This window comes from Schistocerca piceifrons, unplaced genomic scaffold (genome assembly GCF_021461385.2).
Source record: "Schistocerca piceifrons isolate TAMUIC-IGC-003096 unplaced genomic scaffold, iqSchPice1.1 HiC_scaffold_701, whole genome shotgun sequence".
NCBI lineage: Eukaryota > Metazoa > Arthropoda > Insecta > Orthoptera > Acrididae > Schistocerca > Schistocerca piceifrons.
In genome coordinates this window covers 1,022,653-1,036,620 of record NW_025728950.1, presented here as the reverse complement: position 1 = coordinate 1,036,620, position 13,968 = coordinate 1,022,653, and the positions used below count along the sequence as shown (strand labels likewise).

General features: G+C 48.9%; 4 pseudogenes; all 4 read left to right on the top strand.

Moving 5' to 3' along the window:
• Positions 1–518: 518 nt before the first annotated feature.
• Positions 519–729, top strand: LOC124769565 (annotated as a pseudogene).
• Positions 730–3,954: 3,225 nt separating this feature from the next.
• On the top strand, positions 3,955–4,165 carry LOC124769564 (annotated as a pseudogene).
• Positions 4,166–7,391: 3,226 nt separating this feature from the next.
• On the top strand, positions 7,392–7,602 carry LOC124769495 (annotated as a pseudogene).
• Positions 7,603–10,829: 3,227 nt separating this feature from the next.
• Positions 10,830–11,040, top strand: LOC124769494 (annotated as a pseudogene).
• The last annotated feature ends 2,928 nt before the right edge of the window (positions 11,041–13,968 follow it).

Here is a 13,968-nt window from a genome sequence, read left to right as displayed (position 1 = left end):
AGAATTGCCTGAGTGTACCCCTGGATCTTTGTCACTCAGACTTTCAAACTACCCTTGACTTACCCATACCCCAGATTTGATATTGGCCTTCAGGGCATCACTAGAGTAGACTGTTCTATGATACTGATAATATGGAAATTGGTAACACGGAAATTGTGTGAACCTTGTATGAAAAATTATTGGAAAATTGGAAAACACATAATCTATCTTAAAGGATTATTACTTCGTTAATTCTATGGGCGATGGGATTATCTCGCCAGTTTCGTTTGAGTGTGCTGCCGTCGCTGTTTTTTTTTTATTTTGCCTTCATTTCTGTCTTTATTTATTTCTTTCTATTTAGTTTTTAACATCATCACTTGCTTCACACCTGGAGAGGGAGGTGTGTTTCTGAGTAGTGTGTCGTCGCCCCCAAGGCATAGCAGAGTATGCCTCCGCTTTTATTTTCGGTTTATGGCAATAAGTCTTGCTACTAACAACACCCTGCTTTACGTGCTGCGTCGACACTAGAGGATGGCGGCATTTTTGGAGAGGAAAAGGTAGGTCTATAGGGGAGGTAGGAGGGAAAAAAGTGTAGTATTTGTCTTATCAGCTTAATATCTGATAGGTCCTGCATCACACGACCAGAATATTACACTCATTTTTGGCTTATGACGGAGTGCTAGGGGCTTGCTCCACCTCTGTCGCGGGTTGGCCCGGCATTGAAGTACCGCCGGGATCGGCCTACCTAAAATTAATTAAAACACAGCCTGAAATGGGTTAACTTTCTGCAGTGATCAGATATTCCGCTGGTAGCAAAACTTGTCGTAGTTGTTGATGTGCCCAGTAGTTAGTTGCTTACACACCACGATTTCTTTTCATTAATTTAAGATTATCTTAAGAATTTTTTTTTTTTTGCGGTTAGCCGGACGGCACTTGCAGCCGCATTACGCTAGGCTGGTAATTTATGGGGGCACAGGACAGTGCCTTCGGATGCCTCGTTAGCGTCTCTTATGGTCCGGGCACAGATAATTTTAATTAAATTTTTTTGAGTTATAACCTTAGCTCCTCGCGAACGTCGTCGTCGTCGCCGCCGCACGCACGCTGAATACGTGTGTACACACGCACACACACATATGCAGTAGGCGGTGGACGATGTAAGCACTCGGCTAGGTGTAGCTCGCGCCAGTATAGCTCGCACCGGCCTGACGCTGCTGTGGGGCGGCCTCACGGCTTCTCCACTGCCCTGGCAGCTAGCGGCGTTCAAATGGGAGTCGCAGTTTACTCCTCGACATGGAGGGTAGTACTGGGATGTTGACGAGTGATCTCGTATTTGGTCGTTCCTTCCGGCACTTGCCTTTGTGATGTTTTCGACGGTCGCCTGTTGCCATATCGGCCCGCACCACCGTGTGTCAGTCCCACATGTGGAGCGCACACGCTGCAAGCATTTAGGCCCTGACACTGCGGTTTTTCATCTCTGGCGGTACTCCGCAAGGATACCGCCCTTCGATTGTGCCATTCCAGCACTAATCGAAGTGCTAGGTTTTCCGGCCTGTTAGGAGACCGCTTCTGCAAAACGTGCGAGGAGATGTTTGCTGGTTGCGAGCTACCCGCCGATTTTCTAGCTGTATGTATGGTCCTTAATCCAAAGGTCACAGGTCACTGTCGGGCTAAGGACGTGTTCTTAACACTGATTATAAGTTGGTGGCACGAAGTGTGGCTTCACATCTTAAACAGGTAATGAATAAGGTACACTGGCGTTTCGAATCGAACCACCTTCACCGCTGCTTCTATATACCGTGATGCTGTCTTACTCACCCACCGCCGACGCTCGAACCCCGGCTTCAATTGATCTCTAGATTTCGCCGGTGCCTTCTCCCATCCTTACCTGCTGGCCGTTATGTCGCGGAAGGGTTTCGGGGAGCACTTCATAAGAGACATCCGGCACTTCTTGGATGGAGCAAATTCCAGAATCATTGTGAACGGCTGCAGATCACGACCAATTCCCATCAGACGATCAGTTCGACAAGGCTGTCCCTTGTCAGTGTATTTTATCGCTTTGGCGCTGGACCCCATGCTGCGTGACATCGGATGGATGGTCGATGGTGTTCCTTTCCCAGGCGTCACCTTCCGCAGTGCGGCATACGCGGATGGTGTAGGTGTGTTTGTAGCAAACGCCAATGACATCGATTTGGTTCGCCGAGTCCTCCACGTTTATGAACGAGCATCCGGTGCCATGTTAAAATCCAACAAAATGGTGCTAATGCCACTAGGGCCACGATCATTGACCATCGAACGCCCATGCAACCGGATTGTAGGGGAACAACGTATCTTGGGTCTTGAGGTGACTGACTGTCCGCAGCGCAAGTTAACATTCACGTGCAGGCGGATTCTCACGCGCATCAGAGGATTTTGCATGAGTCACACTGATCGACGACTCGACCTCCATCATCGAATCCAACTGATTAGTACATACATCCTATCACGGGCATAGTATGTAGCACAACTCCATACGCTACCGAAACAAACCAGCAGAGCCATCTCACAAACAGTATATTGCCTATTGTGGCGGCATGCACTATTCAAAGTTGATGCGCAGAATTGTACACTGCCAAAGGTCGATAGTGGCCTTGGACTCATTGACTTTCCCCGCAAATGTGCGGCAATCCTGATTCAAAGTATCGCCACTTTGCGTGAGATTGACCCAGGTGGTACAACAGCGGTGCTTTTCGACCGTTATCGCCCACAATCGGCGCGTGCACCAGTATGTTTGACACATATTCCATTCCGGATGACGACAGTCAAGGACTATTACCTCAATCAAAGTTACGTCCTAACAGTGGCCACCGACAAGGCACGCACATCGAAGCGCCTTTACTAGGCGCTTCGAGGCCAGCCCACACCACATAAATTGGAGGACAGACGACCGTCGGTCATCTGACACCAAGCTTGGGCTAATATCAACCACCCAGCCCTTCCCACAGAAGTTTCAGCGCTATGGTATCGCGTTGTAAACAATTTAATACCCACTAATCACCGCCTGGTGGCCATCCGCCTATGGCCCTCGGCTGCTTGCGGCCGATGTGGTGACGTAGACACCAGAGAGCATCGTCTCTTATGCCCTCACGTCACAGAAGTGTGGGACCTTGCACGTGTGCTATTAGCGCTGATCGGTGGGACTACACTGGACTATGTGTCAATCGACTGGTTCCTTACCCCTGATATTCAGACCAACCAACGAACACGACGTAACGCAATGGTGTGGCTCTTGGGCCACACCATTTTCACGATCTATGACCTTTGCCTCACCGATGCTGTCTCTTTCATGGACTACCTTTGGAGCCAGCATCGCCTGGCGGAATCTGACCGGAAATATACCATTACTTTTGCAAGATTTCTTAAAGTTGCAATGGTTCATGGTTATCAAAAGGTGTTCTGGGCTGACTAAGGCACCTCGTATAAGAATTGCCTGAGTGTACCCCTGGATCTTTGTCACTCAGACTTTCAAACTACCCTTGACTTACCCATACCCCAGATTTGATATTGGCCTTCAGGGCATCACTAGAGTAGACTGTTCTATGATACTGATAATATGGAAATTGGTAACACGGAAATTGTGTGAACCTTGTATGAAAAATTATTGGAAAATTGGAAAACACATAATCTATCTTAAAGGATTATTACTTCGTTAATTCTATGGGCGATGGGATTATCTCGCCAGTTTCGTTTGAGTGTGCTGCCGTCGCTGTTTTTTTTTATTTTGCCTTCATTTCTGTCTTTATTTATTTCTTTCTATTTAGTTTTTAACATCATCACTTGCTTCACACCTGGAGAGGGAGGTGTGTTTCTGAGTAGTGTGTCGTCGCCCCCAAGGCATAGCAGAGTATGCCTCCGCTTTTATTTTCGGTTTATGGCAATAAGTCTTGCTACTAACAACACCCTGCTTTACGTGCTGCGTCGACACTAGAGGATGGCGGCATTTTTGGAGAGGAAAAGGTAGGTCTATAGGGGAGGTAGGAGGGAAAAAAGTGTAGTATTTGTCTTATCAGCTTAATATCTGATAGGTCCTGCATCACACGACCAGAATATTACACTCATTTTTGGCTTATGACGGAGTGCTAGGGGCTTGCTCCACCTCTGTCGCGGGTTGGCCCGGCATTGAAGTACCGCCGGGATCGGCCTACCTAAAATTAATTAAAACACAGCCTGAAATGGGTTAACTTTCTGCAGTGATCAGATATTCCGCTGGTAGCAAAACTTGTCGTAGTTGTTGATGTGCCCAGTAGTTAGTTGCTTACACACCACGATTTCTTTTCATTAATTTAAGATTATCTTAAGAATTTTTTTTTTTTTGCGGTTAGCCGGACGGCACTTGCAGCCGCATTACGCTAGGCTGGTAATTTATGGGGGCACAGGACAGTGCCTTCGGATGCCTCGTTAGCGTCTCTTATGGTCCGGGCACAGATAATTTTAATTAAATTTTTTTGAGTTATAACCTTAGCTCCTCGCGAACGTCGTCGTCGTCGCCGCCGCACGCACGCTGAATACGTGTGTACACACGCACACACACATATGCAGTAGGCGGTGGACGATGTAAGCACTCGGCTAGGTGTAGCTCGCGCCAGTATAGCTCGCACCGGCCTGACGCTGCTGTGGGGCGGCCTCACGGCTTCTCCACTGCCCTGGCAGCTAGCGGCGTTCAAATGGGAGTCGCAGTTTACTCCTCGACATGGAGGGTAGTACTGGGATGTTGACGAGTGATCTCGTATTTGGTCGTTCCTTCCGGCACTTGCCTTTGTGATGTTTTCGACGGTCGCCTGTTGCCATATCGGCCCGCACCACCGTGTGTCAGTCCCACATGTGGAGCGCACACGCTGCAAGCATTTAGGCCCTGACACTGCGGTTTTTCATCTCTGGCGGTACTCCGCAAGGATACCGCCCTTCGATTGTGCCATTCCAGCACTAATCGAAGTGCTAGGTTTTCCGGCCTGTTAGGAGACCGCTTCTGCAAAACGTGCGAGGAGATGTTTGCTGGTTGCGAGCTACCCGCCGATTTTCTAGCTGTATGTATGGTCCTTAATCCAAAGGTCACAGGTCACTGTCGGGCTAAGGACGTGTTCTTAACACTGATTATAAGTTGGTGGCACGAAGTGTGGCTTCACATCTTAAACAGGTAATGAATAAGGTACACTGGCGTTTCGAATCGAACCACCTTCACCGCTGCTTCTATATACCGTGATGCTGTCTTACTCACCCACCGCCGACGCTCGAACCCCGGCTTCAATTGATCTCTAGATTTCGCCGGTGCCTTCTCCCATCCTTACCTGCTGGCCGTTATGTCGCGGAAGGGTTTCGGGGAGCACTTCATAAGAGACATCCGGCACTTCTTGGATGGAGCAAATTCCAGAATCATTGTGAACGGCTGCAGATCACGACCAATTCCCATCAGACGATCAGTTCGACAAGGCTGTCCCTTGTCAGTGTATTTTATCGCTTTGGCGCTGGACCCCATGCTGCGTGACATCGGATGGATGGTCGATGGTGTTCCTTTCCCAGGCGTCACCTTCCGCAGTGCGGCATACGCGGATGGTGTAGGTGTGTTTGTAGCAAACGCCAATGACATCGATTTGGTTCGCCGAGTCCTCCACGTTTATGAACGAGCATCCGGTGCCATGTTAAAATCCAACAAAATGGTGCTAATGCCACTAGGGCCACGATCATTGACCATCGAACGCCCATGCAACCGGATTGTAGGGGAACAACGTATCTTGGGTCTTGAGGTGACTGACTGTCCGCAGCGCAAGTTAACATTCACGTGCAGGCGGATTCTCACGCGCATCAGAGGATTTTGCATGAGTCACACTGATCGACGACTCGACCTCCATCATCGAATCCAACTGATTAGTACATACATCCTATCACGGGCATAGTATGTAGCACAACTCCATACGCTACCGAAACAAACCAGCAGAGCCATCTCACAAACAGTATATTGCCTATTGTGGCGGCATGCACTATTCAAAGTTGATGCGCAGAATTGTACACTGCCAAAGGTCGATAGTGGCCTTGGACTCATTGACTTTCCCCGCAAATGTGCGGCAATCCTGATTCAAAGTATCGCCACTTTGCGTGAGATTGACCCAGGTGGTACAACAGCGGTGCTTTTCGACCGTTATCGCCCACAATCGGCGCGTGCACCAGTATGTTTGACACATATTCCATTCCGGATGACGACAGTCAAGGACTATTACCTCAATCAAAGTTACGTCCTAACAGTGGCCACCGACAAGGCACGCACATCGAAGCGCCTTTACTAGGCGCTTCGAGGCCAGCCCACACCACATAAATTGGAGGACAGACGACCGTCGGTCATCTGACACCAAGCTTGGGCTAATATCAACCACCCAGCCCTTCCCACAGAAGTTTCAGCGCTATGGTATCGCGTTGTAAACAATTTAATACCCACTAATCACCGCCTGGTGGCCATCCGCCTATGGCCCTCGGCTGCTTGCGGCCGATGTGGTGACGTAGACACCAGAGAGCATCGTCTCTTATGCCCTCACGTCACAGAAGTGTGGGACCTTGCACGTGTGCTATTAGCGCTGATCGGTGGGACTACACTGGACTATGTGTCAATCGACTGGTTCCTTACCCCTGATATTCAGACCAACCAACGAACACGACGTAACGCAATGGTGTGGCTCTTGGGCCACACCATTTTCACGATCTATGACCTTTGCCTCACCGATGCTGTCTCTTTCATGGACTACCTTTGGAGCCAGCATCGCCTGGCGGAATCTGACCGGAAATATACCATTACTTTTGCAAGATTTCTTAAAGTTGCAATGGTTCATGGTTATCAAAAGGTGTTCTGGGCTGACTAAGGCACCTCGTATAAGAATTGCCTGAGTGTACCCCTGGATCTTTGTCACTCAGACTTTCAAACTACCCTTGATTTACCCATACCCCAGATTTGATATTGGCCTTCAGGGCATCACTAGAGTAGACTGTTCTATGATACTGATAATATGGAAATTGGTAACACGGAAATTGTGTACCTTGTATGAAAAATTATTGGAAAATTGGAAAACACATAATCTATCTTAAAGGATTATTACTTCGTTAATTCTATGGGCGATGGGATTATCTCGCCAGTTTCGTTTGAGTGTGCTGCCGTCGCTGTTTTTTTTTTTTATTTTGCCTTCATTTCTGTCTTTATTTATTTCTTTCTATTTAGTTTTTAACATCATCACTTGCTTCACACCTGGAGAGGGAGGTGTGTTTCTGAGTAGTGTGTCGTCGCCCCCAAGGCATAGCAGAGTATGCCTCCGCTTTTATTTTCGGTTTATGGCAATAAGTCTTGCTACTAACAACACCCTGCTTTACGTGCTGCGTCGACACTAGAGGATGGCGGCATTTTTGGAGAGGAAAAGGTAGGTCTATAGGGGAGGTAGGAGGGAAAAAAGTGTAGTATTTGTCTTATCAGCTTAATATCTGATAGGTCCTGCATCACACGACCAGAATATTACACTCATTTTTGGCTTATGACGGAGTGCTAGGGGCTTGCTCCACCTCTGTCGCGGGTTGGCCCGGCATTGAAGTACCGCCGGGATCGGCCCACCTAAAATTAATTAAAACACAGCCTGAAATGGGTTAACTTTCTGCAGTGATCAGATATTCCGCTGGTAGCAAAACTTGTCGTAGTTGTTGATGTGCCCAGTAGTTAGTTGCTTACACACCACGATTTCTTTTCATTAATTTAAGATTATCTTAAGAATTTTTTTTTTTTTGCGGTTAGCCGGACGGCACTTGCAGCCGCATTACGCTAGGCTGGTAATTTATGGGGGCACAGGACAGTGCCTTCGGATGCCTCGTTAGCGTCTCTTATGGTCCGGGCACAGATAATTTTAATTAAATTTTTTTGAGTTATAACCTTAGCTCCTCGCGAACGTCGTCGTCGTCGCCGCCGCACGCACGCTGAATACGTGTGTACACACGCACACACACATATGCAGTAGGCGGTGGACGATGTAAGCACTCGGCTAGGTGTAGCTCGCGCCAGTATAGCTCGCACCGGCCTGACGCTGCTGTGGGGCGGCCTCACGGCTTCTCCACTGCCCTGGCAGCTAGCGGCGTTCAAATGGGAGTCGCAGTTTACTCCTCGACATGGAGGGTAGTACTGGGATGTTGACGAGTGATCTCGTATTTGGTCGTTCCTTCCGGCACTTGCCTTTGTGATGTTTTCGACGGTCGCCTGTTGCCATATCGGCCCGCACCACCGTGTGTCAGTCCCACATGTGGAGCGCACACGCTGCAAGCATTTAGGCCCTGACACTGCGGTTTTTCATCTCTGGCGGTACTCCGCAAGGATACCGCCCTTCGATTGTGCCATTCCAGCACTAATCGAAGTGCTAGGTTTTCCGGCCTGTTAGGAGACCGCTTCTGCAAAACGTGCGAGGAGATGTTTGCTGGTTGCGAGCTACCCGCCGATTTTCTAGCTGTATGTATGGTCCTTAATCCAAAGGTCACAGGTCACTGTCGGGCTAAGGACGTGTTCTTAACACTGATTATAAGTTGGTGGCACGAAGTGTGGCTTCACATCTTAAACAGGTAATGAATAAGGTACACTGGCGTTTCGAATCGAACCACCTTCACCGCTGCTTCTATATACCGTGATGCTGTCTTACTCACCCACCGCCGACGCTCGAACCCCGGCTTCAATTGATCTCTAGATTTCGCCGGTGCCTTCTCCCATCCTTACCTGCTGGCCGTTATGTCGCGGAAGGGTTTCGGGGAGCACTTCATAAGAGACATCCGGCACTTCTTGGATGGAGCAAATTCCAGAATCATTGTGAACGGCTGCAGATCACGACCAATTCCCATCAGACGATCAGTTCGACAAGGCTGTCCCTTGTCAGTGTATTTTATCGCTTTGGCGCTGGACCCCATGCTGCGTGACATCGGATGGATGGTCGATGGTGTTCCTTTCCCAGGCGTCACCTTCCGCAGTGCGGCATACGCGGATGGTGTAGGTGTGTTTGTAGCAAACGCCAATGACATCGATTTGGTTCGCCGAGTCCTCCACGTTTATGAACGAGCATCCGGTGCCATGTTAAAATCCAACAAAATGGTGCTAATGCCACTAGGGCCACGATCATTGACCATCGAACGCCCATGCAACCGGATTGTAGGGGAACAACGTATCTTGGGTCTTGAGGTGACTGACTGTCCGCAGCGCATGTTAACACTCACGTGCAGGCGGATTCTCACGCGCATCAGAGGATTTTGCATGAGTCACACTGATCGACGACTCGACCTCCATCAACGAATCCAACTGATTAGTACATACATCCTATCACGGGCATAGTATGTAGCACAACTCCATACGCTACCGAAACAAACCAGCAGAGCCATCTCACAAACAGTATATTGCCTATTTTGGCGGCATGCACTATTCAAAGTTGATGCGCAGAATTGTACACTGCCAAAGGTCGATAGTGGCCTTGGACTCATTGACTTTCCCCGCAAATGTGCGGCAATCCTGATTCAAAGTATCGCCACTTTGCGTGAGATTGACCCAGGTGGTACAACAGCGGTGCTTTTCGACCGTTATCGCCCACAATCGGCGCGTGCACCAGTATGTTTGACACATATTCCATTCCGGATGACGACAGTCAAGGACTATTACCTCAATCAAAGTTACGTCCTAACAGTGGCCACCGACAAGGCACGCACACCGAAGCGCCTTTACTAGGCGCTTCGAGGCCAGCCCACACCACATAAATTGGAGGACAGACGACCGTCGGTCATCTGACACCAAGCTTGGGCTAATATCAACCACTCAGCCCTTCCCACAGAAGTTTCAGCGCTATGGTATCGCGTTGTAAACAATTTAATACCCACTAATCACCGCCTGGTGGCCATCCGACTATGGCCCTCGGCTGCTTGCGGCCGATGTGGTGACGTAGACACCAGAGAGCATCGTCTCTTATGCCCTCACGTCACAGAAGTGTGGGACCTTGCACGTGTGCTATTAGCGCTGATCGGTGGGACTACACTGGACTATGTGTCAATCGACTGGTTCCTTACCCCTGATATTCAGACCAACCAACGAACACGACGTAACGCAATGGTGTGGCTCTTGGGCCACACCATTTTCACGATCTATGACCTTTGCCTCACCGATGCTGTCTCTTTCATGGACTACCTTTGGAGCCAGCATCGCCTGGCGGAATCTGACCGGAAATATACCATTACTTTTGCAAGATTTCTTAAAGTTGCAATGGTTCATGGTTATCAAAAGGTGTTCTGGGCTGACTAAGGCACCTCGTATAAGAATTGCCTGAGTGTACCCCTGGATCTTTGTCACTCAGACTTTCAAACTACCCTTGGCTTACCCATACCCCAGATTTGATATTGGCCTTCAGGGCATCACTAGAGTAGACTGTTCTATGATACTGATAATATGGAAATTGGTAACACGGAAATTGTGTGAACCTTGTATGAAAAATTATTGGAAAATTGGAAAACACATAATCTATCTTAAAGGATTATTACTTCGTTAATTCTATGGGCGATGGGATTATCTCGCCAGTTTCGTTTGAGTGTGCTGCCGTCGCTGTTTTTTTTCTTATTTTGCCTTCATTTCTGTCTTTATTTATTTCTTTCTATTTAGTTTTTAACATCATCACTTGCTTCACACCTGGAGAGGGAGGTGTGTTTCTGAGTAGTGTGTCGTCGCCCCCAAGGCATAGCAGAGTATGCCTCCGCTTTTATTTTCGGTTTATGGCAATAAGTCTTGCTACTAACAACACCCTGCTTTACGTGCTGCGTCGACACTAGAGGATGGCGGCATTTTTGGAGAGGAAAAGGTAGGTCTATAGGGGAGGTAGGAGGGAAAAAAGTGTAGTATTTGTCTTATCAGCTTAATATCTGATAGGTCCTGCATCACACGACCAGAATATTACACTCATTTTTGGCTTATGACGGAGTGCTAGGGGCTTGCTCCACCTCTGTCGCGGGTTGGCCCGGCATTGAAGTACCGCCGGGATCGGCCCACCTAAAATTAATTAAAACACAGCCTGAAATGGGTTAACTTTCTGCAGTGATCAGATATTCCGCTGGTAGCAAAACTTGTCGTAGTTGTTGATGTGCCCAGTAGTTAGTTGCTTACACACCACGATTTCTTTTCATTAATTTAAGATTATCTTAAGAATTTTTTTTTTTTTTTTTGCGGTTAGCCGGACGGCACTTGCAGCCGCATTACGCTAGGCTGGTAATTTATGGGGGCACAGGACAGTGCCTTCGGATGCCTCGTTAGCGTCTCTTATGGTCCGGGCACAGATAATTTTAATTAAATTTTTTGGAGTTATAACCTTAGCTCCTCGCGAACGTCGTCGTCGTCGCCGCCGCACGCACGCTGAATACGTGTGTACACACGCACACACACATATGCAGTAGGCGGTGGACGATGTAAGCACTCGGCTAGGTGTAGCTCGCGCCAGTATAGCTCGCACCGGCCTGACGCTGCTGTGGGGCGGCCTCACGGCTTCTCCACTGCCCTGGCAGCTAGCGGCGTTCAAATGGGAGTCGCAGTTTACTCCTCGACATGGAGGGTAGTACTGGGATGTTGACGAGTGATCTCGTATTTGGTCGTTCCTTCCGGCACTTGCCTTTGTGATGTTTTCGACGGTCGCCTGTTGCCATATCGGCCCGCACCACCGTGTGTCACTCCCACATGTGGAGCGCACACGCTGCAAGCATTTAGGCCCTGACACTGCGGTTTTTCATCTCTGGCGGTACTCCGCAAGGATACCGCCCTTCGATTGTGCCATTCCAGCACTAATCGAAGTGCTAGGTTTTCCGGCCTGTTAGGAGACCGCTTCTGCAAAACGTGCGAGGAGATGTTTGCTGGTTGCGAGCTACCCGCCGATTTTCTAGCTGTATGTATGGTCCTTAATCCAAAGGTCACAGGTCACTGTCGGGCTAAGGACGTGTTCTTAACACTGATTATAAGTTGGTGGCACGAAGTGTGGCTTCACATCTTAAACAGGTAATGAATAAGGTACACTGGCGTTTCGAATCGAACCACCTTCACCGCTGCTTCTATATACCGTGATGCTGTCTTACTCACCCACCGCCGACGCTCGAACCCCGGCTTCAATTGATCTCTAGATTTCGCCGGTGCCTTCTCCCATCCTTACCTGCTGGCCGTTATGTCGCGGAAGGGTTTCGGGGAGCACTTCATAAGAGACATCCGGCACTTCTTGGATGGAGCAAATTCCAGAATCATTGTGAACGGCTGCAGATCACGACCAATTCCCATCAGACGATCAGTTCGACAAGGCTGTCCCTTGTCAGTGTATTTTATCGCTTTGGCGCTGGACCCCATGCTGCGTGACATCGGATGGATGGTCGATGGTGTTCCTTTCCCAGGCGTCACCTTCCGCAGTGCGGCATACGCGGATGGTGTAGGTGTGTTTGTAGCAAACGCCAATGACATCGATTCGGTTCGCCGAGTCCTCCACGTTTATGAACGAGCATCCGGTGCCATGTTAAAATCCAACAAATTGGTGCTAATGCCACTAGGGCCACGATCATTGACCATCGAACGCCCATGCAACCGGATTGTAGGGGAACAACGTATCTTGGGTCTTGAGGTGACTGACTGTCCGCAGCGCATGTTAACATTCACGTGCAGGCGGATTCTCACGCGCATCAGAGGATTTTGCATGAGTCACACTGATCGACGACTCGACCTCCATCAACGAATCCAACTGATTAGTACATACATCCTATCACGGGCATAGTATGTAGCACAACTCCATACGCTACCGAAACAAACCAGCAGAGCCATCTCACAAACAGTATATTGCCTATTTTGGCGGCATGCACTATTCAAAGTTGATGCGCAGAATTGTACACTGCCAAAGGTCGATAGTGGCCTTGGACTCATTGACTTTCCCCGCAAATGTGCGGCAATCCTGATTCAAAGTATCGCCACTTTGCGTGAGATTGACCCAGGTGGTACAACAGCGGTGCTTTTCGACCGTTATCGCCCACAATCGGCGCGTGCACCAGTATGTTTGACACATATTCCATTCCGGATGACGACAGTCAAGGACTATTACCTCAATCAAAGTTACGTCCTAACAGTGGCCACCGACAAGGCACGCACATCGAAGCGCCTTTACTAGGCGCTTCGAGGCCAGCCCACACCACATAAATTGGAGGACAGACGACCGTCGGTCATCTGACACCAAGCTTGGGCTAATATCAACCACCCAGCCCTTCCCACAGAAGTTTCAGCGCTATGGTATCGCGTTGTAAACAATTTAATACCCACTAATCACCGCCTGGTGGCCATCCGCCTATGGCCCTCGGCTGCTTGCGGCCGATGTGGTGACGTAGACACCAGAGAGCATCGTCTCTTATGCCCTCACGTCACAGAAGTGTGGGACCTTGCACGTGTGCTATTAGCGCTGATCGGTAGGACTACACTGGACTATGTGTCAATCGACTGGTTCCTTACCCCTGATATTCAGACCAACCAACGAACACGACGTAACGCAATGGTGTGGCTCTTGGGCCACACCATTTTCACGATCTATGACCTTTGCCTCACCGATGCTGTCTCTTTCATGGACTACCTTTGGAGCCAGCATCGCCTGGCGGAATCTGACCGGAAATATACCATTACTTTTGCAAGATTTCTTAAAGTTGCAATGGTTCATGGTTATCAAAAGGTGTTCTGGGCTGACTAAGGCACCTCGTATAAGAATTGCCTGAGTGTACCCCTGGATCTTTGTCACTCAGACTTTCAAACTACCCTTGACTTACCCATACCCCAGATTTGATATTGGCCTTCAGGGCATCACTAGAGTAGACTGTTCTATGATACTGATAATATGGAAATTGGTAACACGGAAATTGTGTGAACCTTGTATGAAAAATTATTGGAAAATTGGAAAACACATAATCTATCTTAAAGGA